This window comes from Ixodes scapularis, unplaced genomic scaffold (genome assembly GCF_016920785.2).
Source record: "Ixodes scapularis isolate PalLabHiFi unplaced genomic scaffold, ASM1692078v2 ptg000005l_1___fragment_1__unscaffolded, whole genome shotgun sequence".
NCBI lineage: Eukaryota > Metazoa > Arthropoda > Arachnida > Ixodida > Ixodidae > Ixodes > Ixodes scapularis.
Window position 1 is genome coordinate 1,161,415 of NW_024609885.1, and position 27,020 is coordinate 1,188,434.

The window sequence follows — 27,020 nt, forward strand, 5'->3', positions numbered from 1 at the left end:
TCAAAAAAGCTGGAATTTCTAGCGTAAAAATTATCGTAAAAAGCTTGTTGTGATCAATTAATTTTGTCTTTTCCTTTCTTTTCTTATTTATTTTCCCCCCTTTTCAGGGGTTAATTTCCTGATTATATTGCAGTTAATGTAAAGGTACAAGCGAGCTGGACAAGAACCTAGCTGTGTTTGTTCTTTTCTTAACAATAAATAAACTTAACATGGTAAGTTTCTATGCTTTTAAATGTTCTAAAACTATTTTGAGTAATAATAGTATTAATATAAACTAAGGCAGATTATTTATTTAATCCAATCCAATCCCTACATACCAGCGCCGCTGGCTAGCCGGCCAGTGCGAGCCAGTGCTGTGAACCAAAGCCGCATTGACGTTAGGGCTATCTCGATCGGTGTGTATCGGTGTCGATATGTACTAAGCGTACGTGATTTATACTGATGGCGCGAAGGCAATAGTCAGCGTGGTGAACCGTATCAAGAAGTTCAAACCGGCGAGCGTTGGCGACTTCGACCCCGACGTGCCGAAAAGCGTCTACTGGGAGGCTGTTGGAGCGTGCGCCGGGGAATGGTAAGTTGTTGTCTACGCATCAGGGGCTCGAAGCACAACGTATACTGCAAACCGTTAATGGGGAGTTTTCGTTGATCGTTTTCGCTGTCCCGCAACGCCCTCCGCAACTCGCTATATACCCGGAACTCTACTGTCAAGACTATCGGCGGGCACGCGCATCTTCGTTGCAGAGGGGGAAACGCGGTCTCCGAACACTCCCTAATGTTCGCCAGCCCCCGATGTTTTGCAAATTCCACGCGTCCAAAAATTAGCGAAATTTAAGGACACGTGGAAAGCGGAAATTTCGTGGGCCCCCGTTCCGACGTCTAAAATTCGCGAAATGTGGTGGGCACAAATATGTCCTTGCGCCCGATTCGGTCCTTGCGCCCGATTTGTGAAGAACTGGGCGGCAAGAGCGAAGGGTTTTACGTTGTTTAACTACAGGGCGCTCCAGATGGTAGCGACGACACTCAAAATAAATCGCAACAAATCGGCTTTGTAAGCTCGACAAATTTACCACATAAGTTCGACTAGGTGGTGCATTTAATGTGTAAAAATACCGAAAAAAAATAATTTTTGAAACAAGGGTTATAGCGCAGGCTGGCTGGTGAACGGTCATATTTGTAAACCCCGATACAAGAAGGGAAAGGGAGACAAACACGACGACTTTGAGATGTAATTCAGTGTGCATGTTTTGTTTTACAGAGACACGAGCTGAGCTGGTTGCTGCTTTGAAAAAGAAGCACGTGGCCATCCCTATGGTATTGAACTCAAGGTTCGAGGTTTATGTGTGCCTTTAGGCTGTTTTTCTTACCTCATCTTCGGCTCTGTTCAGAAGGAGGGGGTTCGTCTTTTGTTTCCCTTTTTCAAATCAGCAGCATACTTCACTTCCGTTACCAGTGGGCAGTAATCGTGGGTAAATTTGAACGGTTAGGCTAAAGAATATCTTGCATTTTGTTCGCTTTATGAGTAATTGTGTCCATTCATTATGGCTGGTCAGGACTATTTGTACAGACACTTTTTAAATTGCTTGCTATTCTGGTACACAGATCCGGTGGGTAGAACGCTCTATGAAAGTGGACCACAAGCCGCACATTAACACACAAAGTGCCGCAGCTTGGCCACTCCTGGTCTCGACTGTGCTGTAGCTGCAGTTGTCCCTCTTCAATTTCAAGAGACACTCTCCTGCTCGTTTCTCGACCGCATTAAGTCTGAATTCGACACTCTTCAGTCTTACGAGATGTGCTCACCTGCTCTAAGTCAAGTCAAAATCTCGCTGTACACGAAGTTACATCTCTTCTCCACTATCGCAAGACGTCCTCATTTGTTTGGCGTCCTGCTTGCGTTGCAGCCGAAGTTTCCTCTCTTTAATCTTTTCATCCGCTTCAATGGTCCTCTTGTTGCTACTTGCCTCTCCAGCTTTCAACAAACATGTTTTATGTTGTTCCGAAGTACCCTAGGCACTTTGCTTTCACTGTGCCTCAGCACGCTTGCGTAATGTTCCTCTGGTGAGACCTGCTTTCGTATACCGACAACGAAAGATGATACTCAAGTCTGGTTCACAGAGCTCTCCTCAGATGTGGCTATGTGCGACTGCGACCAGATGCGGCGCACATTGCTATGGCAACAACGGCGTTGAGTCACTGGCACGTGCATCAACGCAGCTCTTGCCTGCAACCAGTAGCTCTTTCGCAAATGCTTACCCATGTATGCTCGTAGTGAAGCGGATACGATGCCCGGCTTAGACTTCAACAGTTGTGGGTTTGAGGCGCAGTGCCGGCGGCATGTTTTTCTTTTCTGAATTATAATGTGCCGGCACATGCTCTTTTCAAAAGCAGTTACAAATCCTCGGACCAACAGACGCCTAAAGTGCATATGCTTTGCTTATAGATGCTATCGTATTTAAAAGCACTGAATTGCAAGTACAAAGCAACTGAGAGTTTACGTTCCTCATAGAAAGTACACTGGGTGCAAAATAGTATTATCATATTTTACTTTCTAACTAACTTAGAAGTACCTTTTAACACAATATTTTATCATACTATTTCGTTTACCTACACAGTGTTTTCTGACAACAGGTATCGTCCTTTACAAACTAGAGTATGTAAAGGACGATATACCAATTATTTCCTGTACTGACAGTGAATACCGGATATCTTGTCAGGGGCGTCTGGAAGCATTTCTTCAGGGAGGGGGCTATCACAGGTATAGGGCTGAAACCTGCACCCAAAAAATAAAGGGGGGAGAGCAATTTAATGTGAACTATGTGTGTCCCAATTATGTGTTGGAGTTTATATTAAATAAATATTACAACACCTGGACCTTTTTCTTTTCCAGATTTTGATGTCGCCATCCCCTGCAGTGGGTGGCAAGTACAAGAAAAAAAAAAAAAAGACAGAGGACAGGACGTCCGCTGTGTCGCTTGGGAAGCATGCCCGGCTGGTTGAAAAGCTGAGGTCGGCAAAGCAGAGGGTGCTGAACCTGGAGCAGGAGCCCCAGATAGAGAGGACGCTATCAAGAAGCAGCTGCTGGCACTACTAGGTAAGCGTGGAGGCACTTTCAGTTGCTTACCTCACACACTACACATTATGTGCTCACACTTTATCTGAGAAATCAAAAGTAATTTTAATTTTTTTTTGTCGCAAACAGAAGTAAGCATATACTACAGGGGTGCTTCAATGTATCAATGAGTTTAAGAGGTGTCTATAATTCTCTTTTCGTCTCTTAGGGTGCAAATGGAGCTTTGAGGGTTTGTTTCTTGTTGCTGATGGCGATGAGCCCGTTTTGCTCGGCAGCACTTTTGCTTTGATTGAAGAAATATTTTTCTGGTTCTGCAGTATGTCAAACAATTACGTCATACCAAGACACCATGGTCTGTGCGCATAGATGAGGCTTGAAGTGAAAGTTTGTTCTGTCAGTCAAAACATTTTAAATATGCGCTTTCTGGTGAGGCCGGCCAGCACACATCCTTTCGTCATTGGGGACAAAGGAGTTCTTTTTGTTGAGGAGGAGGGAGTGAGGAAGCTGGTCGTAGGCATGACCACAGCACCAACAAGGCTGAACTTTAATCGGGCGGCAGATTGTGTCTAGCGACGCAACTGTGCAACTGGTTAAAAGGTGAGCAGACGATCTGCTACAGCATTGAATTTCGTCAGAAAGATTGAGCTTATATCTCGCAAACCGTTGGAAATGCTTGGCATGAATATTCATTAGCTATTCACCGGTATTTTTTGTGTAAACTAAACAACCTCTCTGCCGCCCACTGCCGGCGAACTTGAGCGCATTTCTTTTCTTCCTCTTTTTCTTCTTTGGTTTTGTTTCTCATCCTTTTGTTTTGTATCCTGCTTGCGCTACTTTTCCAGTCCCGGTGTGTTACGGAAAAACAAATAAGCACACTGCCGGTAGTCTTCTGTGGCATGAAGTACTATGAAGCCCTCATGCCATCAACGAACCAGGAAAGTGCTGAAGTCCGAATAATCAAGCTTGTCTGAATTTTTGGCGTCCGAAAAATCGGTTGACTCCTGAACTGTGTCTTGTTTCTAAAGAGTGTTTTATTATGTTGCAGTGGACAATGTCCCGTCTGGCAGGGTTGGGTCAGCTCCTCCAGCTTGCCCAGCAGTGGTTCCTGCAGCTGGCGCTCCTGCTTCAGTTCACGTAGTGCGAGCTGGTGTGGATCACGCTCGACCTGTACCGGCCGCTGATGCTGCTGTTCCAGCAGCGGATCTTGTAGCAGGCCCGCCGGAGGCATTTCCCGAGTGTGTGCCAGTGCTTGCAGAGGCTGATGACGAGGTAAGTTCAGAATTTCATGGAATATTCATTCCAGATATTGGGCAAGTGACTAAATTTTATTGTTTCCACAGCTCCTTGAATGAGGTTATTTATATGCTTCCTTAAATTGAACCATCGGGCTGCTTCAGAATGCTGGTGAATGTAAAGAGTAGGGCCGGGCATTGATAAGATATTTCTTTCCCAATTAATTGGCACTTTTCTGAAACGTTTTCTATCTAGTGTCCTTGTCTTATTTCGAGGTTTTTCATAAATCATGTACCAAGTAGCCCAATTAAAATTGTGTTATAATTGGTACCCTTCTTTCGCTTTCTCTCTTTACTCTGAACTCACTTAAACGGACACTTAACCCCCCAATAAAAGTTTTCATTTTTTGCCAGCCGATTTTTAATAGTGTCGAAAGACTACCAAATTAATATTTTGCAACAGTCACATATATTTTATTAAAGGGAAGCTACGGAGCTTCTTGGAAAAAATGAGTTAGAAGTGAATTCTAGTGTATTTTTACCCCGTGAACCCGAATACCCAAATCATTTGCTGCGTAAGTATTGTTAAACGCGAGAAAAACTCGAAAGACAGTCGCTGTCCATGACGTCATCGACGGCTCTTTTCGCTGCCCAAGGCTAGGGGGGCGGGGCTTCAGCCATATTTTGAAATTGCTCTTGTAACTCTCCGGCGCGTCGCATTGAAATATAATTTTGATATCTGTTATTCTAAAGGCCAAATGAACGCAATTCAAGCGTTTTTTCTCAAATGTAGAAGTGCCCCATCTTCCCTTTAAAGCCAAAAAACGCAACTGCTCAGAACTGAAACTGAAACCCGCGCACGGAGGTCGGAGAAGTGGAGAGGAGAGAGTGAGTGGGCGGAAGTCACGTGGCTACACCCGACCGTGAGCTTTTTTGTTTTCCCCTCCGTGTTTTTTTTTTTGTGTGCATAGCAGACGACATGCGTGGCTGGAACTGTTTGCTATGCGATTCTTTTGCAGTTATGTTTGTTCCACTCTCTGTTCTGTACTTCAAGATGAGGTGTTCTTTACATTGAGAAGTTGGAGACGAGTAGTGAGTGCCCGTGGTGAATTTCTGTGATTGGCTTTGAAAAGAATACGCCCAAGATGTTGCATGAAGAGCTGCCTTGCATGTCCTGCGTCCGAAAAAAGTGGCATTGTGCGGCAGACGTCTACACAAGTTTCCGAAAGATCAATGAGATCGGGACCAATGGCTGGCTGCATTTCCTGTAGAGCATTTTTATCTATTTCTAGGTTCACCTTTGCCATGGTGTCTTGGTGGAAAAGGACAAACTGTTCTACGTGAGGGGAGCCCGGGGAGACTCCATGTTCGTTAAAGAGGCCACGAAGTTGATCTTCGGCAGGGAGAAGCTGCATGGGCGGAGTGTGACTGGGGTGCTATGCCGGCGCTTCAAGGGCGCTTTCGCCGAGAGGGCCCTGACTCCAGTCAAGTTGGCAGCAGTAAGTGCCCACTTCTCACAGATGTCTCATACTTGGTGAGTCACTCAAACCTTATGGCTTCTGAAGTTGCAACCTGCTACGACAAAATTAATGTGATAAAATATTCCAAGGCTTTCGGAACTTTCAGTGTTATAGGCTGTTGAAAGGTCACGGTTCGACTAGTTCGAGCTTTAGGAACGTGAAGCTCTGAGCGCAAAACCGAAATGAAGAAGCCCTATCTCCCTCTTTGTTTTTAATATATGAAGAAAAGTAAAGTGACCTTGTCACGGTCATCTAGGTCCCTTGGTGCTTTCTGATGTATTCACACTGAGGAGGTTTTACAGTAACATGCTCCGCATTGCAAATATCTGCTAATCCCTGCAAGTTTTGGGGGAGGTCCATGATATCAGTGGCCTGCTTGCAGGACCTTCTGCTGAGGCACTTATTTTTTCTTTTGAACGAAAAGCTGGCACTAGCAGAGTTGTGAAAGTGAGTCTGTTTGTTCACTAGAACTGCTACAACCGAACTATGTTTGGCTCTGTCCTTTGAGTACTGCCCATTTTTTCTGAACCGCCTTCTGACCGTGGGTGTTCCTTCTTTCTAGTGCTCAGTTTTCTTACCAGGGAACTATCTCGTATGAATAGACCATTGAAGGGTCGTAACACGGATATTAAATTAGTTAAATGGTTCTTGATATCAAATCTGTGTTGTCAATTTATATACATGCCCAGAACAACAATTGCAAGTCAAAATCTTTCTTTTGCACTAAAACTGCCGGTCGAGAATTGTGTGTTCAGTGTTCATTTTACTTGTTCCCATGGTGACATTGTTGGGCATGAAATAAGTTAGAGGTTGTGGGCAATCAGAGGCCCATGTTCATAATTGAAAATACATATTTAGCTTTATTGAACATACTTTTACTTAAGTTAACAGGCAGGCGAGCTGGTTAAGGATAGACGTGGTTACCCAGGAACGTGGGGAAAAAAAGGGACAGACAGACACGAAGCTCTGGAGCTTCGTGTCTTTCCGTTCCTTTTTGTCCCCTGCTCCAAGGTCTATAATTTTCATAAACACTGAAATGCAAGGAACACATTGTTGCAAGCAAACTTTAAGTGCATAGTTGTGGAAAGTCACACTAGGTCTTTTCGATTTGCTTGAACTGGCTGATCTAGTTCAAATAGTGTGTAAGAACTGACTCATTAGATTCAACCGGAAGTTGCATGGACGCTGAACTGGCCTGTTCGATTTATTCCAGTGCTGCACGAGCTCAGCCTCAGTTCCACAGAATCTTGCGCTGGCCGAAGTCAGTTCAGCGTTCATGCAGTAACAGATGGCAACTCTTCGGTCTTTCGGAAACCAATTACAGGGTCGTTTGTAACGCTGCAGCTTAAGTTCACGCAGCCGCAGCCCGACTTGCGCACTGCTTCTGCACTCCTCTGAACTCGGTCTGAACTGGTTCAAAACTTTCGGGCCGAATCATGCATGCCTACTGTTTTAAGCAGACTGTGTAATCGTAAGAAGTTGCTCTTGGGGTCTACATGGTATCACAAGATATTAACAAAGCATAAATTGTAGCGGAAATTGCTTACTTATAATTGCAGGAAGTAAAATATTAAATTTTTCAGGGAACTGTAGATATACATGACTTATTGTTGTATTCTTTTCCCCTGCAGATGCCTTCAACGAGTACCTATGGAGGCATCCTCGAGAGGCCTCTCCAGGGAAGAGGATAGCTCGGGTGAATCTACTGCAGTATGCAAATTTGTTAATATCCTACTGCAGGATATTAACTAGAAGTTTGACTTCTAAGCTTGCTTAGAGGTTAAGCTTCTTGTTGGTGTTCTGCAGATGCCAATTTGCGTTCACTAAATACACGTATAACCTGAAATGACCTGGCTCATGCTCATTCTTTGCATGACAAATGCATGTGAATTGTTAAACCTGCAAAGATCCGTCCATCCGTTTGCAAACGTTGGACACCATGTTGATTCCTATTACTGCGTCAGAAGAGATAAACCTTTAAAGATATAGGTTTCTCTATCTGAACAGATGAACATGCATAAATATTGGTTCCTATATCTAAATGAGTCAACCTGTAAGGTACGGGTTCCTATATCTAAACGGGTCGACCCGTAAGGCACGCTTTCCCTTACCTAAACGGGTGAACCCGTACAGGTGCGGGCCCCGTATCTAAACGGGTTCCTGTATCTGAATGGGTCAACCTGTACAGGTACGGGTTCCCAGTATCATACGGGAGACCCGTATCCCATAACACCGTATGAGATATACGGGTCAACCAGTATGAATTTTTATACGGGTTTTTTCAGTAGGGTAGTTAGTTGAGGCAGCTAAAAAAATCGCCAGAGTACCCCTTTAACAACCAGGAGAATTCTTTAGATTCATGTTTCTCTAGTATGGAACGCGTTTCCATCGTTCGGAGTCAATCCCCATTGGTCCCTGAAGATATATATCACCCTGCACTTGATGTAGTGTTCTCCCGTATTTCACCAGTTTGCACTCCTCCTTCCTAAAGATGCCTTCCTCACACCTCGTATAGTAATTTCTCGGCAGGCGACTACATTTAAATGCACTATTATTTTACGGATGTCAACTGGGCATCTGTTCTTAAGCCTATCAATGTGAATGAGCAAGTCACTTGCCCCACGAAGAATTGTTCTGGGGGCTATAGAGATATTGTCACGGGTGGTGACCAGAATGACAATAAATAAACAGGAAGAAATAAACGTTTAATGTGGCGAACTTGTGCCGAAAACAAAAAGGAGAATAGAAAATAATAACAAAGCGTCGCGAGCGTCGAGGTCGGCGAGACAGCGGAGTCGAGCGCTGGGGCGAAACTGACTCGCAAGGTCGCGGGCGGCCTCTTATCTAGAGTGAGTCACTATCTCGAAGATTCGGCGGAGAAGGTTCGAGCGTAGCGCGCTCGGGGCGAGAATGAACAAGCACTTTCTAGAACAACAAAAACAAGGATGAACGATAGTTATGTCCAAAGCAAGAATGAACGAGAACTTTCTACAAGTCCGTGACCCTGCGCGCGGCATTATCCCCCCCCTTTAAAAAGTGCATCGTCCCGATGCAGCACAAAACGAAGAACAACAAACAAAAACAAATCCAAAACAAAGAGGCAGCAGAATCGCGAGTCGCAGTTCACAGTTCACAGTTCACCCGTCGACGAGAGTGGAAAGTTCTATCGTTCGTAATACGGCTTCAGCCTAACGACGTGCACCACCTCGGGTCGCGGCTGACGTCTTGCAGATGGGCGCGTTCCGTCGGGTAGAACTTCGTAGTTCAGATCGCCGAGGCGTCGGATGATCTTGTAGGGTCCGAAATAGCGTTTCAGAAGTTTTTCGCTGAGACCGCGACGACGTATTGGTGTCCAAACCCATACCCGGTCTCCGGGTTGAAAGTGGACGTCCCGGCGACGAAGGTTATACCGGCGTGCGTCGACTCGCTGTTGGTCTTGAATCTTGACTCTTGCCAGTTGACGAGCTTCCTCCGCGCGCTGGGAGATGAGTTGAGCGTCGTCGTTGACATCACCGGTTGGCACGTGAGGCAGCATGGCGTCGAGCGTCGTGGTAACCGTTCGGCCGTGTACCAGTTGGAACGGTGTCATTCCCGTGGTTTCTTGAACCGCTGTGTTGTACGCAAACGTGACGTACGGCAGCACCTCGTCCCATGTCTTGTGCTCTACGTCGACGTACATGGAAATCATGTCGGCGATGGTTTTGTTGAGTCTCTCCGTCAGCCCGTTGGTCTGCGGGTGGTACGCCGTGGTGCGACGATGGCTGGTGTGGCTGAGACGAAGGACTTCTTGCGTCAGCTGGGCCATGAAGGATGACCCGCGATCTGTAATCAGTACTTCAGGTGCGCCGTGTCGAAGGAGAATGGACTCGACGAAAAATTTGGCGACTTCCACGGCTGTTCCCGATGGCAGGGCTTTCGTCTCGGCGTATCGTGTAAGATAATCGGTCGCGACGATAATCCACCGATTTCCTTGCGTCGATGGTGGGAACGGCCCAAGCAAATCCATTCCGACTTGCTGGAAAGGCCTAGTTGGGGCAGGTATCGGCTGCAGGAGTCCTGCTGGCTTCGTCGGAGGCCTCTTACGTCGTTGGCACTCATGGCACGACCTTGTGTACAGATGGACTGTTTTCGGGAGTCTCGGCCAGTAGTACTTGTTACGAATCCGGGCGAGCGTCCGGCTATAGCCAAGGTGTCCAGCCGTCGGGTCGTCGTGGCATGCTTGAAAGATTTCTTCTCGCAGGCTGGCCGGAACAACCAGCAGCCAAGCAGGGTTGCTCGTTCCGAAGTTCTTCTTGAAGAGCACACCTCGCCGCAGAACGAAGCTTGACAAGTCTCGGGCCAAGACTCTCGGAACTGAACTTCCCTTGCCTTCGAGGTGTTCGATCACGGCGCGAAGTTCCGGGTCGTCTCGTTGAAGTGCTCCCATGTCGGCATCTGTCACTGCACCGAGAAAACAGGCGTCGTCGTCGTCGTCAGTGCTTTCGGGAGGAGATTCGACTGGGGCCCTAGACAAACAGTCGGCGTCGTTATGCTTGCGGCCAGACTTATGCACAATGGCCACGTCGAATTCTTGCAGTCGCAGACTCCAGCGAGCGAGGCGTCCTGACGGGTCCTTGAGGTTGGCGAGCCAACAGAGAGCGTGGTGGTCCGTGACAACGCGAAACGGGATCCCGTACAGGTACGGGCGGAACTTGGTTAACGCCCAGATGACAGCGAGACATTCCTTGTCGGTCGTCGAGTAATTTTTCTCTGCCTTAGACAGTGCCCGGCTTGCGTAAGCGATCACCCTCTCTGCTCCGTCTTGTCTTTGGGCGAGTACCGCGCCGAGTCCGGCGTTGCTGGCGTCCGTGTGAACTTCCGTTTCCGCTGATGGATCGAAGTGTCTGAGGATAGGGGGCGACTGGAGTCTTTCCCTCAGTTCGTTGAACGCTTGTTCTTGCTCCTCCCCCCAATGGAAGTTCACGTCGTCCTTGGTCAAATGCGTGAGCGGTGCAGAAATCTTGGCGAAATCGCGAACAAAACGCCTGTAGTAAGCGCACAGTCCAAGAAATCTTCTTACGGCTTTCTTGTCTGATGACTTGGGAAATTCTGCAACAGCAGATGTCTTGGAAGGATCAGGGCTTACACCCTGAGCACTCACGACATGGCCCAGGAACTTGAGCTCGCCGTTAGCGAACCGACATTTTGACGGCTTTAGTGTCAGTCCAGCATTCTGGATAGCCTGTAGTACGGCTCGCAAACGTCTCAGGTGCTCGTCGAAGTCGCTTGCGAATACCACGACGTCGTCGAGATAGACGAGGCAGCTTTGCCATTTCAAGCCGGAAAGAACGGTGTCCATTACGCGCTGGAACGTCGCCGGTGCTGTGCACAGTCCGAACGGCATCACTTTAAATTCGTACAGTCCGTCCGGCGTGACGAAGGCAGTCTTCTCACGATCCCGTTCGTCGACCTCGATCTGCCAGTACCCAGTCTTCAGGTCCATCGACGAAAAGTATCGGGCATGGCGCAGCCGGTCCAGAGTGTCGTCGATGCGTGGCAGCGGGTAGACGTCCTTTTTCGTTACGGCGTTTAGTCGGCGATAGTCCACGCAGAACCGAAGAGTCCCGTCTTTCTTTTTCACCAGGACTACCGGTGAAGCCCACGGGCTGCTTGAGGGCTGGACAATGTCGTCATCGAGCATTTCTTGGACCTGCTTCTGGATGACTTCTCTTTCTTTCACGGAAACACGGTACGGCGACCGATGCACAGGAAGCGCGTTGTCTTCAGTGACAATTCGATGTTTCGCAACGGTCGTTTGGCGCACCTTTGACGACGTGGAGAAGCACTCAGTGAACTCGGCGAGAAGGTCACTGAGTTGTCGTCGTTGTGGGGTAGGCAGGGTTGGGTCGATGTCAAACTGCGAAGGCGGCGTTGTCTTAGGTGGCCACGAAGAGAGGTCTTCTGATATTCCGGCGATTGCGGCTGCGTCCGGGAGTTCCTCGGCGTGGCCCATGGCGGTGCCTCTCGTAAGGTGCTGGGCCTCCTGTCGGAAGTTCGTTACGAGTGCGACAGTAGTGCGTCCGTCTTGGAGCTCCGTGACGCCTCTTGCGATGCCGATCCCTCTTCCTAGAAGCAACTGGAGGCTTCCTTCGAGCAAAACGTCGCCACAGAGTGTCTCATCGACCCCAACAGGTACGAAAACACTTGACTGCGGCGGTAGGTTCACATGGTTTGCGAGGACTCGTACCGCGGATGACGTCATTTTGGGGTCCTCATGTGGTGGAGCAGGTTTTCGAAGCGTCAGCCGGTTTGCTCCGAGGTCGATGACGGCGCCATACTCGCAGAGAAAGTCCATTCCGAGGATAACGTCCCTCGAACAGTCTTGCAGAACGACGAACTTGTCAGGGCACGTCTCACCGTGGATCTCGACGCGAGCAGTGCCTCTCCCGACCGGTGTGATGAGGTGCCCTCCGGCGGTTCGTATCTGAGGTCCATCCCACGGCGTCGTGACTTTCCGAAGGCGGCGGGAGAGCCTCCCACTCAAGACTGAGTAGTCTGCTCCAGTGTCCACGAGCGCTGATGCGTCGTGGCCGTCGATGACGACGTTTAGGTTACTGGACACCGTTGCAGGGGCGTGGTTTCGATCTCTGGTAGCGTTCGAGTGGGGGCCCTCCGACGTTCGTGGAGGATCTTGGCGTCGGTCGTCTTCGGCAACTCCACCTCCAGGGGTTGCCGCGCCTAGTTTCCCCGGCGAGGAGCGAGGGGCGACAGGCTTTCACGTCGGGGTCGGTGCATCGGCGAAGCTGGACGTAGTGGCGACGGCGACCGGAACTCTCGGCGGGACGTAGGCTCGGGGGACTGAGGTCGTCGCAGGTACTCGTCGATCTCCCGAGGGCGTTCACCATAACGGGGTCGCGGGTCGTTCGGGTGGAACCCGCGAAGCCCGAGCCGTCGGTATGGGCATCGGCGGTAGGTGTGGTCCGCTTCCCCGCAATGGAAGCACAGAGGGCGTCGGTCGGGCGTACGCCACACGTCGGTCTTGCGGGGTGCGCGAGGCTCCGGGCAGGCGTACTGGACCTGGTCGTCGTGGTGTCGGTCGTGCTGCGGCGCAGGAGACTGACGTCGGGGCGGCGCGACATAGGCGCGACGAGGAGGAGGCGGTGGCCGTCGAGCCACTGCGGCGTAAGTCAACGTGGGCTCCTCGGGGGCTGCCACGACGACGGGAGCCTCTTTCTGGAAGGTTCTCTGGACTTCTTCCCGCACAACCTCGGCGATGGAGAGTGAGGCCGGGCGTACTGCAGCGGGCAGGAGCTTCTTGAGTTCCTCCTGGACGACTTCACGGATAATTTCATGGATGCCGGGGAGGGTGGTGCCAAGGTCGGATCCGGATGTCGCCAGAGTGGTTACGCCGGGGTGTCGCTGGTAGTGTCTGGCGCGTGCTTGTAGGGCCCGTTCCATATTCGTCGCCTCCGTGACGAACCCGTCGACGGTTGTCGGGGGATAGCGAATGAGGCCGCCGAATATCTCACTTTTCACACCCCTCATCAAGTGGTGCAGCTTCTTCTCCTCGGTAGCCTGAGGATCGGCGCGGGCGCTCAGGCGGAGAACATCCTCAACGAAGCTGGTGACGCTCTCATGTAGGTCTTGGGTCCTTGTTCGCAGGAGATCTTCGGCCCTCTCACGTCGGTGTTGGCAGGCAAACGTCTTCTTTAATTCTTGCTTGCACACCTCCCATGACGTCAAAGAAGCCTCGTGGTTTTCCAACCAGTGCCTCGCAGTTCCTTCCATCGAAAAGTAAAGATTCCGCAAGCAGTGCTCGGCTGACCACCCGTTATGGCGGGCCACCCGTTCATAGTGTTGCAGCCAGTCCTCGATGTCCTCGTGTGCGTCTCCGTGGAACGGCGTCGGAGTTTTGGGTGCGACGGGCAGGTATACGACGGCAGGAGCAGCCGGGGCCTGCGCCTGGTCGGCCATCGTCGTCTTCTTCGGCTTGGGCTTGTCCAGTAACAAACCGTATTCAGGATCCTCTCCCTTGATGCGCCGGCTGGTCCGAGTTTCGGGTTCCGCGGGGAGTGGTCTTCTCACTGGGCTTGGTACCGGACTTGCACTGCGGGATCTTGGAGGGGAACGCTGTACAGGCATGCGGTACCCCGCACCTCCACCAAAATGTCACGGGTGGTGACCAGAATGACAATAAATAAACAGGAAGAAATAAACGTTTAATGTGGCGAACTTGTGCCGAAAACAAGAAGGAGAATAGAAAATAATAACAAAGCGTCGCGAGCGTCGAGGTCGGCGAGACAGCGGAGTCGAGCGCTGGGGCGAAACTGACTCGACAAGGTCGCGGGCGGCCTCTTATCTAGAGTGAGTCACTATCTCGAAGATTCGGCGGAGAAGGTTCGAGCGTAGCGCGCTCGGGGCGAGAATGAACAAGCACTTTCTAGAACAACAAAAACAAGGATGAACGATAGTTATGTCCAAAGCAAGAATGAACGAGAACTTTCTACAAGTCCGTGACCCTGCGCGCGGCAATATGCATTGCATTAAAGGGACACTGACACCCCCCCAAAAAAAATTTTTATTTTTTGCCAGGCGCTTCATTATGGTGTCGGAGGACTACCCAATTAATATTTTGCAACAGAGTAGCGTATTTTTTTAATAAAGCCAAAAGACGCAACTCCTCGAAACCGAAACCGAAACCCGACGGAGGTCGGAGAAGTGGAGAGAAGAGAGTGAGTGGCGGAAGTCACGTGGCTACACCCGACCGTGCGTTTTTTTTTTTTTTTTCTCCTCTCCGGTAGCAGACGACAGGACATGCAGCGTGCGATGGGGCGTGCGGGAACTGCTCGCCGTGCGATTGTTTTGCAGTTATGTTTGTTCCGCTCGTTGTTCTGTACTCCAAGATGAGTTGTTTTGTACATTGAGGAGTTGGAGATGAGTAGTGAGTGCCCGTGGTGAATTTCCATGATCGGCTCCGAAAAGAATACACCCAAGATGTTGCGTGACGAGCTGGCTCACATTTCCTGAATCCGAAAAAAAGTGGCATTGTGCGACAGAGTTTCCGAAAGATCAATGGGATCGGGACCAACGGCTGGCTGCAATTCCTCTAGAACATATACGGGCACCTCGGAAAGCGGACGTTACCTGATTTATATGCTCCTTGCATTTTGTGGAAAGTGATTACATTGAGCTCGCAGGTGTCAAAACGGAAATCCCATACCATTTAAATCAGCGAAGTATCGTCCACAACATTAGTTCGTTTCTTCAGTGATGATTGTAAAAAAATATATATATATATGTAAACATCAGAAATTGTTTGAAGAAAAAAAAAATAAAGTTTCACGGGGGATCGAACCCGGTCCTACCGCGTGTGAACCGGACGTCTTTCCCACTGAGCTACTGGGGCATCACTTTTCTGGTGGATCTCTTTCCTTAGTAACAATTCAGCCGGTAAACTGTAAGTTGGAAAGTTTGCTGTCGATTTTTCTCTAGCAAAAGCACTCCTGGGTCGAAGTCGGGATGCACCGCGCATTGGTGACATTCTCACGTAGTAAAGAAATCGTACGCGTGCATACTCAACTCGAAGTAGACACGTCGTGCTTGACGTTTGCGCGAGCGATGTCTTCAGCCACGAGAAGGGAGCGACGGCTCGGCGACGTTTTCGTGCAAATCGGCTTGGTGGCCGGGCGTGTCGTACGGGATGAATACCAATTCTTTTGATCAGTCCCAAATTTCTCTTTTAACGGTAGACAGAATTCGCCGGTACCGCGAACGACAGTTCTGAAATAGAGGTCCCACGCCCGTCGTCCGCTGCCATCGCCGTCCCCGCGAGTCCCACGATACGCGAAACGACGAACACACAGAATGCTTCCGGTTGTCTGTGGAACTTTTTTTAGAGCGCAGCTCTTAGGGGCCCGTTCCCGGCTTGAGCGGCGTCGACGTCGGCGTCGGCGTCGGCGTAACCGCAACCCTCGTAACCCTCGTGAGGGTTTCGAGGGTTACGAGGGTTAATCTCATGAGGGTTACCCTCACGAGGATCACGAGGGCCACGAGGGTTACTTACCCTCGTAACCCTCACGAGGGTTACGAGGGTTAGTTACCCTCAAAAGGGTTACCTTCACGAGGGTTACCCTCACGAGGGTTAACCCTCGTAACCCTCGTGAGGGTTACGAGGGTTACGAGGGTTAGTAACCCTCGTGACCCTCGTGAGGGTTACTAACCCTCACGAGGGTTAGTAACCCTCGTGAGGGTAACCTTCACGAGGGCTACCCTCACGAGTGTCACGAGGGTTATGAGAGTTACCCTCACGAGGGTTACTTACCCTCGTAACCCTCACGAGGGTTACGAGGGTTAGTAACCCTCGTGAGGGTAACCTTCACGAGGGTTACCCTCACGAGGGTCACGAGGGTTATGAGAGTTACCCTTACGAGGGTCACGAGAGTTACCCTCACGAGGGTCACGAGAGTTACCCTCACGAGGGTCACGAGAGTTGCCCTCACAAGGGTTACTAGGGTTACCCTCACGAGGGTCACGATGGTTACCCAGGTCAAGTGACCCCCCCTGGGGTCACGTGACCTGGGGATACCCCCGAGGTCACGTGACCCCCCGTTGACGTCATAGCCACTGATGACGTCATCAGTGACGTCACTGATGATGTCACCGGCATCCGCGTCGTCATCATCATCATCACTGATGACGTCATTAGTGACGTCACCGGCATCCGCATCGTCATCATCATCACTGATGGCGTCATCAGTGACGCTACTGATGACGTCATCGGTATCGTCACGTGGCCCCAGGTCACGTGACCCCCGCGACGTCACGTGACGCCCCAAGGTCACGTGACCCCCAAGGTCACGTGACCCCCCACCCCCGAGGTCACTTGACCCACCCCCCAGTACCCTTCCCTCCTCCTCCTCAAGAGCTGCGCTCTAATTCGGCGTTACAGGGAGTTGTAAACGGCTTTTTTCAATCAACGTATTTACAGCTTTTTAGAAGCCACAAAAATGGGTTTCATATTTTTTTCTATTTTTAATAATGAGTGTGTGCCTTCAGCGACGCACGACTTTGATTAAATTTGGTGGTCGCATCGATACCTTAGAAAACGGCCCGAGACCGCGAAAAAGAGAGTGAGCGAGACTCGAACCGGCCAGTTCTTGATCGGCGGTTTTCGGGCGGAAAGAAACCGAATTTCGAGCCGCAAATTCTGTTCTGGGTAGTTGAGCTCTCATATGTCACGTACAACTAAAAACCTCGGCGAGCATAAATACCCTGTCAGTGTCCCTTTAAGAACGTCAAAAAATTCTCACTTTCCTAACTGGTTATCCTTAGAACTAAAATCTCTCTTGGTCAAAAAAGACTTCTTGCATAGAAAAAAAAAACAAAAAAAACTGCCTCTCAAAGTGGGAAGCAGAATTAAGAGCGGTAGAAAACAATTCAACCGTTTTTTAACTGTGATCAAAAACTTCACCGCGAGTCTGTAGAATAGGATCTTGTGAAATATCCAAAGAGATTCTGGAGGTACGCCAGTAAGATCGGAGATAGCTTCCGAATTTCATGGAGGCGATGCGGTGAGTGTACGTAGTTGTTTACAGCTCATCTTGGTTTAGTCTATAAAAACAGCTCCGACTCGACGTCTCCTACGTTGTTTCATTTGACTGGGTTCGGCAACCTACTCAGTAGCATTCATGTCGATAAAGAATGTGTTGCGTTATGTATTAAGAAAATGAGAGCCACATTATCTGCTGGAGCGCCAGAATACCCTCAGAAATACTAAATCTTATCCATTTTGTGCACTGTACTTAATAACTTCCTGAGGTCGGGGATATTTCCAGAAAAATGAAGAATAGCTGTTGTGGTTCCAATATTAAAGACAGAAAATAGGGCTGATGTCCTTAACTATAGACCTATCTCTCTCTTGTTCCTTCATTTTCCAAGCACTTTGAAATGGTCATACATCAATTCTCGTCTCTTAAGTTTCGCAACATAGCCATCCCTAACACACACGGTTTAATGTCCGGCCGGTCAACTGCTACAAACCTCGCAACATTAATGTCCACCCCTTCTCAGGTCGTTTGTAATAAAGGTCAGCTGGACGTTATCCGCTTTGACTTGAGCAAGGCCTTCGACATTGTTAACCACACTATTCTCTTAGCGAAGCGTTCCGCCTATGGAGTGTGTGGCTCACTTCTGGACTGGATTAAAGACCACCTGACAAAAAGAATCGCGTACATCCGGGTTAACAACATAGCCTCTTCATTCTACAGGGCTTCCTCTGAAATTTCTCAGGGATCTGTTTTAGGTCCCCTCGGGTTCTCTGCTTTCGTAAACAGCGCTTCCCCCCTGTTTTCTAAGCCTTTATTTCTGCAGTATTCAGATGACATAAAACTCTACAAACAAATAATTCGCAGTGATGATTGCATTGAGCTTCAAGAGGATGCATGTTCCTTTTAGAACTGGTGCTCGGTTAATGATATTTGTCTTAACCAATCGAAAACCATGGTTAAGACATTTTCACGGAAAACATTGAATACCATTTTCGCGTACAGCATCCGCAGTGAGTTCTTAACGCTTGTATTTGAGATGAGGGACCAGTGAGTTACGTTTGATTCAAGCTTACGATTCGGTGATCCCATAAAAACAGTTATGAACTCGTCTCTCAGCACATTAGCACCACATATATCATAACAAAAGAATTTAAAATTCCGTTTACGTTTCCGACACTGCACCATTCGTTCGCGAGATCACAACTTGGGTATGCCTCAGTTGCATTGAACAGCATTTCTAAAACTCCTTGGCACTCGACAAAGTTCAAAAGTTCATTTCCATCTTAGAACATCACTACGTTAAGAGTGGTCCACATAACTTCAATTATGAAACTGATTTTGAACTTGTGAACTTGCTGAGCCTGCATCAGTGCCGGGCTAAGGTAAACATGTTGCTCTTATTCAGAGCTCTTCACGATTTTATTAACTCTCCCCGCCTTTTGTTAGAAGTGAGCCTTAGAGTGTCACGTGCGCTTACACGACATCAATCATTCTTTTATACCTCTCGTCATTGTAATCGATTAAGCCCTATTCTTAGATTGACCGAGTTCTACAACATGTACTCTGATGCACTCTATTTTTTGTTTGTGCTGCAGAACTTTTGGTCATTCTGTTTGCAGGCAGTTAATGCTTGAAAAGGGTTGATAAGTACTTGTGTGTCACTACAATATCATGTACTTGCATTTGTTTAGAATATGCAAGCTTTGTTGTAGCTTCTACGTTGTTCATCTGCTTGTTCTGACTTCTCCAACTGTCTTCTAATTTGCGACTTTCCTGATGTCACACTGGTATTAATATAGCAATACTAATATATTTAATATTAGAACACAGCTCTAAGGTGCCCGTTTCCATGTTTTGCGATATCAGCATAACCGCGCTAAATTTAGCGGGAAAACTGATGTCACGTGACCTTAACACCGATTCAATTCCCCGCTACATCTAGCGGAGCAATTGAATTTCTTCATAGGTGCAAGTTATTTTTCCTTGCTAAAGTTAGCAAGGAAACTGACTTGGAGGAGGACGGGAGAGGAGGGCATAGAGGAAGAGGGGCATACCCTCCCCTCCGTACCCTTCCCCCTCCTCCTCAAGAGCTGCACTCCCATTTTGCGTTAGAGATTCGTAAACATCTTATTTTTTTCAGTTGAATGTAAGACTGTACATGTCAGGACTCAGTACATTTAAGACTGGTGAACTCCATTCCACCATTGCCCTGGTGTTTCCATTTTAATTTCCTTTTTTTTTGTCTCACAAGTGTGCCAGAGCTAAGACTCAAGGGGTTGTTCCTGGACACTCAAACACTAATTGATTGATTGATTGTCATTGATTGCTTGTCAGCGATTGATTGATTTATTGACATACTGACTGTGCGTGGATGCTATCTCCGCAACGGTCTTTCTGCTCGGCACGGTGTCCAGCTAGCGGTGAGGTGGCTCATTCACCGAAAGTGGAACCAGCGGGGGGAGCAGGCGGCACTGCCCAGTCGAGGCCGGGGCCGTTCGCATCCGATTGCCTCCGACCTCGGCCGCGCAATGAGTATGCAAGAGCGCAGGAGCCAGTGGACTATTTTGTTGCACCGGCGCCCACAACCATTGACTGTTCCTGTCAGGGGTAAAGCTAGCTGACCAACTACAGTTGTTTCTTTTTTTGTTTTTTTGTTGGCTTTGTTTTTATTTGTGTTTCTCACAGGGGCACAACCAGCTGGCCCACCTCATTGTCTTTGGCTATTGTTTTTTTTATACATTCATTTTTGTATCGTGATGCAGCGTGACAAACTTCGGAATGTTCTGTGTGCTCCAAGGCCCTTTTGAGGAACGGCAGGATGATAAGGTGCGCCTTCTGCTTAGCCTCCTGCCACATCGGGAAGATGTGCTCGAGGATCACAGAAGGCTGAGGATGGGTGAGGCAAAGAGCCATTAATATCATTCTGCAGGGAAAACGACACCAGGAACACCGAATGTGACGCATGGCCGTCACAGCTCTCTTCCATATTGAAAGAGCTCCTGATGATGAGGGCTAGCATATAGACTCGCTCCAGCAGCTTCCTTGAAAGTGGACATCCTTTTGGCATTAAGGCGCGTCGTCAAGCAGATGAAAGACAATCAGTGGAGTCCAGGCCTCAATGGAATTGTTTTCTGCCCAGTACAACACACTTTTGGCAGCGGTCACGGCTAATGACCAGGTCATTAACGAGGTCAGGGCTGAGGTGATGGAGCTGAGAGGCCATATGCATGAGCAGGCCAAAGAGATCTAGGCTCTCAAAGAAGAGCTTAACACCAACGAGCAGTATGGCCGCCTCCCTAATCTGGAGATTCAATGCCTGCCTCAGTGACCTCAAGAACACCTTGGGGAAATCATTGCAGACATTGCGCGAAGAGCGGGCGTCTCAAATTTCCGGCCGTTCAGGTGCTTGCCATACACCGCCTCCCGAGTGGAAAAAGCGGACCCCACCAGTTTTGGTGAGGTTCCAACCGGTTGGCGGCAAGAAAAAGTGGATGACGGCTTGCGGTAGTTTGCACGCACTAAGCAAGGGGTCATCGCTGCAGCGTCTGTATTTCAATGGCAACCTCACTAGGCTCTACCGAGAGCTCTTCTGGATGGCCCATTCCCACGCCAGAGAAATGCACTTGAAGTTTGTGTAGGTAAGGGACGTCAATGTCTTTGCAAAGATGGACAAGAAAGGCCGTCCCATCTGAATTTACTGACACACTGACCTGGAAGAAATAGTGTAACTTGATGACTTCGTCTCAGGTTTTTTTTTTAGGCTGACTATCGGATTTTTTGAGCCTTATGAGTAACTTGGCACTGGACGGCGGCATCATATATACTGTGAGCCGCCTCGGTGGCTCCGAGGCGAGAGCGCCGGCCTACGGATCCCCAGGTGGCGGGTTCGAATCCCGACCGAGGTGCCCGCAATATGACGGAGGCTTATTGCGGAGAAGGCGCCGTGTAACCGAGCTTTCGGTTGCACGTCAAAAGATCCCCAGGTGGTCGAAATTAATCCTCAGTCCTCCGCTGGGGCGTGCCAGATGCCCGTCGTAGGTTTGGCACGTAAAACCCCCAAATTTGATATATACTGTGGTACACGTAAATATTCGGATCATTAGAAAATATTGGGACCAGTTCTGTTTTTTTGATAAGAGGTGTCATCGCCAACGTTATTGTGTTTGTACTATCGGAGACCAACGCTCATGAGTGAGCAACTAAATGTTATCATCTGGATGGTTTCAGTAAGTTTTGTTTCACACGACAAAGCAGAAGAGGGGAAGGTACAGCCGTATTCATAAAAAATGGGCGGCATGCAGAATGTCAGGATCACACACACACCCGAGACAATATACCCAAGGAGCAAGAGGCAATATCTATGAATCGAGACGAGAGCCACAGGCACATAAAAACATCGAGGAAGTTTTCCCTTTCCTCCGGCATCAGTCAGCGAAATGGTTCACCGTCTCCGATTTCCAGTGACGACTTTCCAATCACGTTTCAAGAGAGTCAGAACGATCCTGCAACGCCGGAGGCAGGCCCTCCAAACTCGCCTGCCACGCCGCTTAGTTGCACACGGGACCAAGACACGGGGGGCATTCCACCTCTTCTCAGAAGATCAACACAGATGCGCCAGCCACCTACGCGGCTGGGTATTTGAAAACTTGTTTTTTTTTTAAAGGGATATTTTGCCGTTAGAGGCACTCGACTTCCACCAGATGGTGGAAGTCGAGTGCCTCTAACTTCCACCATCTGGAAATCGATTCGAAAGCTGCAGATCTATGTGGAGGGACAGTGGTTAAATGTAAAAGAAATGTGGGCTTCCTGCTTTAAGAGTGAGCTAACTGTTAGAACTAATACAGAAGCCCAAAACAAGATGTTCAAAGAGCACTACTTAAAATGCCACAGTGGACGAAAGAGCCTGATAAGTCTGCTGCAGATGATGAAGACATTTCTGAGTGACAGGGAGAAACATTTCTCAAAAGACAACTTGCACTTCTCCTCAGGCCACAGAGTTTATCACTAGTCTGTACCAACATTCCTGCACAACAGGCCACGTGCCGTGGTCAAGCACATAATGGCAAGTCTACATGCTGCCGGGGACATTGATGCGGACCACATAATCACAGATGAGCCTAGTGGCATATTTCATGTTCAAAGTGCTGCATCGGCAAATGCTTCTTACCTTGCACAGTTCACCACAACAAGCTGCAGTTGCCCTGATTTTCAGAAGACGAGACTGCCCTGCAAACACTTTGGTGCCATAATTTTGAATATCCAAGGTTGGTGCTTCGACAGGCTGCCTGCCTCTTATAGGAATGGCCCATTAATGAGCCTTGACAGCTTAACTGTCTCGGATCTTGCAGTAGCCACCCCATCGGAAAGGTGTGGACATCTTGCGGCTAATGTGAGTAAAGATTGCAGAGCCACAGACACCACACTCCCAGACTTGAAACATCGGGAAAAGTTGGGAATAAGAGTGCTGAAAGCAAAAGTCCCAGCTGAATTTGAAAGGGGAAAAAGCTTTTCCTACTACTGCACCAGCCAAGATAACCTGAGTGCTAGAACTGCTTAGAGAGTGCAGCTCCATGCTTCAGGAAGGGACACCATCTGTTGGCGGTCTGGGTCTGTGCGGCTCACCCACAAAGGGGCACTCCGGTCAGTGCAAAAGACAATCGGGCAACTGCAGCCTATCCAATGTTTCTGGGCTGAAACGACACTGCCCTCTTCATCAAGAGCATTGGCGTGCACGGGGACGTGTTTTGGAAAAGGCAGCCATACTACGGAAAACATACAATGTTGCACCAACATGAGTAAAAATTCAAGATGGGGGAAAGGATTCCAAGATTTAAATTTTTTAAATAGAATTAGATTTTAACATGTTCCAAATTGTAATATAGTACATTCTGTGGGACGTGGTTGTCCGTGAATGTTCCCTTAGAACCACCTTCAACCCTCGCTTTGTTTGTGTCCGTTTGGTTTGAATGAATGATTGACATGTTTCCAATTTTTATGACACTATTATGTACTCCTTGTATTGTACACTTTCTAGTACTCTCATCACACTGCAGAAGTGTACAGTATCCTGTACGATTTTTTGGTCCAAACACAACATTCATGCTTTGTTTCACTTTACTCATACGGATTAGCACTAGAAAACAGATTTTACCATTTAAGTGGAGGCCCAACTGGCCCACACTAGCTCATTCCATTACGTAGTATCTTGGGTGAGAACTATTCAGGTGTGAAAAAAACACAAAAAATTTGGCAACTGCAGATTTGTGTAAGCTGTGTCAAATTCTCTACCTATGAAGACACCACCTGAAGTGCACCAGACGTGTTGATTATTCAGTTTCCTCACCTACCTATTTTTTTCCATAAATCATCAGAACTTTCTGTGGTGCCTCAGTGAAAGATATGGGGTACACGTACATAGCATTGCAATTTCTTTAGCGATGCAATGACAATTTTTTTTTAATTTCGAGGTTTATTTTATACTAGGAAGTTTAACCAAATGAGAAACATAATGAACAACCATGCACTTGCATACAAGTACCAAACACAGTACTGTACAAACTTGATACACCTCCATATTTTGTGTAAATAAAAAATTGTTTCACGTGGAACACTGTTCACTGCAAAAAAACCTGTCAATAAGTGCAGTTCAAGCGTGCCTAACGACACCTTCCCTAGTTAAACTGGACTTTCCCTTTAGCGCAGCTCGTCCTCTCTTAAAACAACATAGTCATGCCCTACAATGACCGATAGCCCATAAGTGCAATAACGACAGATATCTTTGCAATTTCAAGATATGTTTATGTAACGTAGAAACTTGAGATATTGAAATAAAGAATAACTAACCAATACTTCGTCTCATCCTAACATCAACTAGCCTGTGAGGTTACAAGCGCGAGCTCCTTGCATTGAATCATACTACCTCGGCTGCACGAGCGCACGTTCACCGGGAGTACCACAGCTACTCGTTCACGATTGTAGGCTTTGCAGTTAGTCCATCTCAGGATGAAAAGAAGTGTAGAAGAAAGTACATTCAAGTCGACACACTTGCGAGAGCAGCTGCTTAACCACACAACACAGATATAATAAATAATGTACAATGACACAAATCTCAATTGACTCCTGAGTGCAATGTGTTGCCTCTGCTACACTGTACTTGTACCACTTGTACGCCAAGAGGGGCGGTTACTGTGCAGCGCCAAAGAAAATGTGTTTCTGGAGCAATTTCTTGATTTTGTATGCGTCAACAAATATATACATTGTTAATGAGTGGAGACTTCAATATAGACCTGTCCACTGTATCTGCTTCGCAAACTCTATTTACCTCTATTCTCGAATCAAATGGTTTTAACAATTTAATCGAATGTCTAACATTTGACCTCTTCATAACAAATAATGATAATGAACATGGGTATTCTGGCGTAATACTCAGTGATGTCAGCGACCCTTTCACCATTTTTTTTTTCATTTATTAGAAAATTTCGCAGTAAAACATCAATACCACTACAGGAACCAATATTTGCTCAACAAATGAATGCCCAAAGATTGGACATGTTTTTTAATGCCATAGGTAATACTGACTGGAGCTTAGTATACATAAAGAAACAGCAGATGAAGCTCATAACATTTTCTTGTCTTCTTTAACTAGGATTCATGAAAATTGTTTTTCATATAACAAATAGGGAAAAGCAAAAAGTCGAGAACGCCATGGGTCACACCTGAACCAGTTCGTAAAATAAACATACCGTAAAAAAAATCTTTTTAAAAAATTTATTAAAAACAGGGATCCAAGTCAATTATGTGATTATAAATCTTTCCGTAACAAACTGAATTCCGTACTGAAACATGCTAAATTGAATTACTACAGTTGAACCTCGATGTAACGAAGTCGGTAAAATTCGCAATTTACTTCGTTACATTGAAATTTCGCTAAATCGAAATTTGGCTTCAGCATGCGAAAAAAAATTCCGAAACATTTTACGGGTATGAAAACTCACCGAAAATGACATTTATTTAGGGGCGAAGTAGTCCGCGAGTTTTGCTTGCGCCTTGTCCGGCAGTAGCAGCGGCGTCATACGGCGTTCGAGCGCCCAGAGCGCTTGCACGGCATCCTGCTGCCCATGCGACGCCGTGTACCTCCTCAGTACGTCCATTGCGTCGAGCACTTCCCGAGTGCTCGTGATCTCGGCAGTTTCTTCAGGATGGCGTCCAAAACGTTTGCTTTCTCATCCAAAGAAAGAACTTTACGTTTCCTTATGGCAGCAAGCACGTAAGTGAACCGCCCGGTTAAAAAATAAAGCTGTTTAGTTTAGGCAGTTTAGGCGGTGCCAATGTTTCCAACCTACACAGCACTCTTCACCGCACAGTTTACTTGCCCCCTTGCCACCCTTGCGCCCACAGTGATGCTTGCGCCGCTTGCGCCCACGCTCGCAAGACGATAATCGGTCTTTTCGGTCTTCTCCTAGATGGCACTGCCCGTGCGGTCGCGCCATCACGTCGCTCCCCCGCTGAAGTTGGCTCCCGCGCTACCCGCGGTGCAGTGGAGTGGACTATGGTTATCAGTGAATGTCAGTGGTGATGCTGGTATGCCGTGTTAACTTTTTGCTCGGCATTTTCTGGCCAACCTCGCGGAATCCGCTTTGCCGCATGCCTCGCCGGTGCTACCGGCGCCGCATCCTCGGGCAGCCTGGGAACGTTGGAAGGCCTGTCCCCGTTAAGTAACCTATCAAGCGCTCGCGTTTGCGCATAATTTTTTTTTTTAACCACATTTTTTTTGCGAAGTTGTTTTTTAGAGTTGATTTATTTATTGCCTTCTATGACAATGGCACTTCGTTATAGACTTAGACTTCGTTATATAGAGACTAAAAATACATGGGGTCTATGGGCAAGAAATTATGAAAAATAAAATACTTCGTTAAATCGAAGATTTCGTTACATTGAAGTTCGTTATATCGAGGTTCGACTGTATAACAATCTGTTCAATAATACCGTAAGACAAAAGGGAGATATTTTATGGAAACTCAAATTTTATAAAACAAGTTGAAAAATGTTCTCGTTATAATGTTGAACTAGATGGAAGCAAACTGCCCGACTTACAGGTTGCTACCACTTTTAATGATTGCTTCGTAAATTTGGTACAACCAGCAAATTATAGCATAGATCCGTCGGTAACATCGCGATATGTTCCTAATGAATCTACGTTTTTTCCTACTACAATAAATGAAGTGATTAGCATGTTCCTAAATCTTAAAAACTGCTGATCCCAGAACATAAGTGGATTGCAAATTAAACCCATCAAATATGCCATTGATATATTTGCTCCTCCACTCACGTACATTTTTAACCTCGTTTTAACAACCAGTGTTTTTCCAAAAGTGCAAAAGGCAGAAGTAACGGAGCTGCACAAAGGTGGTGACAAAAACAACCTAACTATAGGTCGATATCAATTTTACCGATACTGTCTAAGGGTCTTGAGAAAATAATTCATTCAAGACTAACCAACTTGCTTAGCCCTTAAAAGCCCAAAGGGAATATGCTTCCCACTTCGAAAAAGGCGCCATAAACAACTGATGCAAATTTTTTTATTTTTTCTGTATTGTGGCGCCATCTAGCCACATGCCTAACAAACTACACAAAATTATTTTGAAGGTTTTCGGTGCATCCACTAGGCGGCGAG

General features: G+C 47.6%; 1 protein-coding gene and 1 long non-coding RNA gene across 2 annotated transcripts in view; one reads left to right on the forward strand and one right to left on the reverse strand.

The window, feature by feature from the left end:
- The window catches only part of LOC120848286, a 71,245-nt gene that overhangs the window by 6,037 nt on the left and 38,188 nt on the right, over positions 1-27,020 (reverse strand). The window contains exons 3-4 of the transcript XR_005717658.3: positions 12,342-12,347; positions 9,187-9,191 (exon numbers count right to left, since the gene is read on the reverse strand). The gene's annotated coding sequence lies outside the window, so the exon portion shown is untranslated. The remainder of the gene's footprint in view (positions 1-9,186; positions 9,192-12,341; positions 12,348-27,020) is intronic.
- LOC121833874 lies at positions 1,285-4,179 on the forward strand. Its single transcript, XR_006076917.1, has 3 exons — positions 1,285-1,325; positions 2,888-3,091; positions 4,116-4,179. It is a non-coding gene; the product is annotated as an uncharacterized LOC121833874 (long non-coding RNA).